We start from the raw sequence: 5602 nt of genomic DNA on the forward strand, positions 1-5602 counted from the left end.
TGAAAAGTAATTACTGGAACACTCAAACCTTTTAAAGTTTTAATTAACATAATTGTGAGAGAGATGATAAATACTATTTCGTAATCATATTAATGATAAATAGGTAAAATTTAGAAGAAAAATTATATTGTGTATTAACAATCAATTATTTTATTTTTAAAGTTTTAATTATGAGAGAGGTGATGAATACTACATATTCTTATTAATTATAAACAATTAATAATATACGATCATCAATCTAACTACTCGACCAATTAATACTTTTATTATCAAATATTATGAACAAAACCTTAATATAATCCCTTCATCTTCCCTTATATAGTTATTTAATTTAAATTGAAAAAACTATACAATTTCACCTCATTCAATATTTGCATTAATCTATCTATTATATTTAGCAATTACTATTAGTCTAAGAATTATTGTACTTTTCATTCTATCAAAGTTTTGTGATACTTTTCCCATTGAATTTTAATATTACAGTTCAGATTCTTTGGATTTTAATTTTTTCCTATTATAATTGAAAAAATCAAATCCGAAATTGAAGTTTTTTTAGACTTATAATATATTTTTATTAAAAAAACTCATATAGTATCACAATTTGATTTTCCTGTTTTCATTGAAAACTCAAATTCAAAATTGAAAAAAATTATTTTATTTTCTACAACGTTTAAAATATTTATTTCAAAAAAAAAACCAGATCGTATCATGTTTTGGTTTACTATTTTCATTAGAAAATTGAAATTCGAAATTTTCATTTCTTTTCTGAGTACTGGAAAAATGCTCTGCTAGGGCTCTTGCCCAATCCACGCCTAAAGCTTCCAACTTTCTTGGAACATCATGAACTCGCAACTTGCTAGGGCTCTTTTCTGAGTACTGCATTTTATTATTAGAGTACATTTTTACCCTTAAAGTTCAAAGAAAAATAGTATTTTTCTCTAATACTTGAAACGGATTTAAATTCATCATTAAGAGTCAAAATATTCACCAGCACTAGCACTAGAGAGGAAAATGTTATGAAAAATATAAAAAACTAAAATGCAATAAAACGTGTATTTTTTTATCCCAATAAATATTAACTATCATCACTAAGTCATCATCTAAGATTCAGTGCCTAGCTGGGCTATAAAATATAAAATAGCAACAAAATTAAAACGTGGAGTCTTCAATATATTTAATATTTATGGTGAACTATAAATATGATCACATCCCAATTAAATCCCATATGCAAGCTTCAATCAACCTAGAATTTGATGGCCCTAGTTAGTCCCATGTTGCTCAATTCCTCCTTCATTTCACTTACTGATTTCGGTAAAAATATAAAACCAGGAAGGCCTAGTCTCCTCATGCATAGAATTGATTCCCCCATCCGATGTTTGGCAAGCAAAAATGTCTCTGAGAGAAAGTCAGCCAATTATCAACCTAACAACTGGGATTACGATTTTTTGCAGTCCTTAAATCATGAATATGGGGTGATGAATAATTCATCTTTATATAGACAAATTGACTTTTTTAACTTAAAATATCATTTTATAGCTATTACTCCCCATTCCCATTGTATATATTATATGGTACTCATACTTGATTTGATCTTTGTGTATATGTACATAGGATACAAGATATGAGGAAAGTTCTATGAAGCTACAAGAGGAAGTGAGGAGAATGATCAATGATGAAAATGTAGACATATGGACAACATTGGAGCTAATTGATGATGTTAAACGATTGGGTCTCAGCTACCATTTTGAAAAGGAAATAGCAAAAGTCTTTGATAGGTTTCTCTCTCTGGAAATATATAATGTCCAAATTACTCATACAAGCCTCCATGAAGCTGCTTTAAGCTTTAGGCTCCTCAGAGAATATGACTATGAAGTCTCATCAGGTATAATAGTTTAGTTATGATAAAAAATGGGTAAATTGTAGATTTTTAATTTCACTTAACATAATAATGCAGAAATGTTTGAGAGGTTTATGGACCATAATGGTAATTTTAAGGCAAGCCTTAGCAAAGATGTTAAAGGAATATTAAGTCTATATGAGGCTTCATTTCTGGGTTATGAAGGAGAAGAGATCCTGGATAAGGCCAAAGATTTTACTAGCTTCCATCTTAGAGTGCATAATGAGGATAGAGAGAATATTCAATTTGAAAAAGTGAGCCATGCATTGGAGCTTCCCATGCATCATAGAATCCAAAGGATGGAAGCCCAATGGTATATTGATGCATATGGTAGAAGAAATGATGCGAATAAAGTGTTACTTGATGCGGCCAAACTAGATTTTAACGTTGTGCAGTCAACACTGCAAAAGGATCTCCAAGAAATGTCACAGTAAGTTTATATTTACACAAAAAAAATTGGAAAACTATAAATTTAACAAAATAATAAGTCTATATTATTCTTTATGATGGGAGATATTCTCATGTCCGTACCTCATATTACTCATAACATTATAATTAAATTAAAATATTAGAATGAGTCATAAAACTTACAATTTCATTACTTAATTAATATTTATAGCCAAAAATTGGAATGTAACACTAGTTTTGCCCAACATCTAAGTGAATTGAAAGGGCACACATCTTTATATAGGAGTACTCATACTTTTTTTCATGAGACTTACTATATATGAAAAAAGAAAAAGATGTTTGTCCATATGTAAAAACTTATTATTTTATAATACAAATTATTATAAACATCGCAACTCACACGTGGTTCTTCCATATATGTTATTTTTGTCAACAATTTATTATTATAAAAGTGTTTATCATCTACATTTTCCCAATAAATTACAAACATGGTTAAATTACTGTTGCACGCTAATGAAGGTGGTGGAAGGGGACGGGACTAGCCACAAATATAAGCTTTAGTCGGGACAGGTTAATGGAGACTTTCTTTTGGACGGTTGGAATAGTCTTTGAACCTCAGTTTAGTCATGTTCGCAAAGGTTTGACTAAAGTGTGTTCCCTAATAACTATCATTGATGATATTTATGATGTTTACGGCACCTTGGATGAACTAGAGCTTTTTACTGCAGCCGTGGAAAGGTAATCTATTTGTTTATTTATTCCCTTATATTATTGTAGTGAGGTATTAGTCAATGTTAATTAGTGAGCTAACTAGATACAGATATTTCTTTCAGTTGGGATATAAAATCAATTCAACTTCTTCCACAATACATGAAGATATGCTTCCTATCTCTTTACAACACTGTAAATGAACTCGCTTATGACACATTGAAAGACGAAGGAGAATATATCCTTCCATACCTCATGAAAGCAGTATGTGATAATCGACACTAAAGTCACATTTGAAATTAGAATTTAGACTAAATTAATTATAAGAGTAATGTATTTAATTCTACAATATAAAATATTCTTTGTTTTTATCCATTTCCTTAGTTATATGTTCTTACTAAACTAAGTGTTCGTTTTCTTAATATAATTATAGTGGACAGATTTGTTGAAAGCATTCCTACAAGAAGCTAAGTGGTCTAAGGACAAAATTTTACCAAAATTTGATGACTACCTCAAGAATGCACAGGTGTAGGTGGGTGGTGTAGTTATGTTGATTCATGTTTATTGCTTGCTAAATCACAACATCACTAAAGAGGCACTTGTTTCCTTCAAGAATTACCATGAACTATTGCATAGGCCATCCATTATTTTTCGCCTTTGCAATGATTTAAGTACTTCAAAGGTAATTTTACTACTGTAACTTACCTTAATCATCCATCATGTCATTTGTCATTACAAGATCATTGTTAAAATTGTGTATTTTATATTTAAATGTCATTAATAAAAATAATAAAACATTTGAGATTATTTTATTATTCAAATATTTGTTATTTGGTAAGGCTAATACATTTTGAAAATATTTAAGGAAATAATTTAAGGAAGGAATAATTTGTTGTTTGGCCCAACAAAAGTTGAATTTCAATTTCTCCATTAAATTGTAAGAAATGACCATTATCATATTTAACAATGTAAATTATGTCAAAATTTATCTAGTCATAATTTCCTAGATATCGAGTGATACACATTACAAAGAAGTAAAAACATAATAAATGGTAAAAAAATCTTATTTTAGTTCGTTACAAATATTATCTATAATTTTAAGGAGATGTTGCTTAAATACATAAAAAGAAGTACAATTTCATAATCAAATTTTATATGCAAATTTATAAATAATCAATTTATTCTAACTAATGTATTATTTAATAAGAGTAAATTACACTAACAACTCGTGAAGTTTATTTTAAAATTACATTCCTCACTATTTTTCTAAAAGATTATAGGCATCTCCCTTGTAGAGTTAGGTAGTGAGTACAACCCGTGTATTTATTAAAAGTGATTTGTGTAGATACAAAAAGTGAGAGATGATTTATGTAATTTACTAAAATTCAATAGTGTCAAAGTAATTTAAATAATAAAATTAGAAACACAAATTAAATTTGAGAGTTGAATAATTGACTAATTACTTGATCATATATTTGAATCTTGCAGAGTGAATTAGAAAGAGGTGAAGAAGCAAAGTCGATTTTATGCTACATGTCTGAAAATGGTGTTAGTTATGAGGATGCTTATAAACATATCCATAGTTTGCTCGACGAAAATTGGAAAAAGTTGAACAAAGATCGAGTCACATCTTCTCCTTTCCCAAAACATTTCGTGGAAATAGCAATCAACTTTGCTAGAATTTCTCGGTGCTTTTACCTTTATGGAGATGGCCTTGGTGCCCCAGATAATGCAGCAAAAAATAGAATTTGGTCCTTGATAATTGAACCCATTGCTACCAGGGAGACAAACGCATAAATGAAATGTGTTTCTTATATAGAACGTGCTTAATGTACTTTAACCAATTAAAATCTTAATATATAAATAAACTTTTGTACACAAGTTCTGATAAAGCAACGATTAAACACCAAATATTCAAAGATTATTATTTCTAAACGATTAAATTGGTTGTGTACGTATGTAAAAATTAATTAGGTTAATGAAACATCATTTAAAATATAAATTTACCATCAAATGTATGCTCAATTACACGTGATTATCCCAACTTAGTAAAAATTCCGTTACTTAATTATATATTTACAAATGTAGCAAAAATGATTGACCTAAAAATCAACTAAGAAATGTGTGAGGTTAGATATTTGATTCCATGAGTGGTTACTATTGGAGGAGATTTATCTAATCAGTATTTTCAACTCCAATAATAAAAATATATTTAATTTGTGTATCAATCCCTTTTTGGAATGGATAAACTCTAATTGTTTACCAATTACATTTTTAAGTAGTCACATAGAATGAATTAATTTTTAACATAAAATTATATAATCTTAATTCCATAGTGCATATAGGTATATGTAAGAGGAAGATTTAATATTGTGAGAGAGACAAAAAATAAGTATTTTTTTTAATAAAATAAATCAAAGGTATATTTAATCTATGCAATTATCTTGGATACCATTTCATTACAGGTGGATGAAAAAAAATATAAATTTCTATTTTTTAACCAATGACAACTTTGAAAGATCATATAATCAAAAATTAAGGTACAACACTTGTTTTGACAAAAAGAACCTGCATCTAAATGATTTGAAA

At 28.3% G+C, this 5602-nt stretch overlaps 1 pseudogene; it reads left to right on the forward strand.

Moving 5' to 3' along the window:
* LOC109349879 lies at positions 1199–4855 on the forward strand (annotated as a pseudogene).

Source organism: Lupinus angustifolius, chromosome LG01 (genome assembly GCF_001865875.1).
Source record: "Lupinus angustifolius cultivar Tanjil chromosome LG01, LupAngTanjil_v1.0, whole genome shotgun sequence".
Classification (NCBI taxonomy): domain Eukaryota; kingdom Viridiplantae; phylum Streptophyta; class Magnoliopsida; order Fabales; family Fabaceae; genus Lupinus; species Lupinus angustifolius.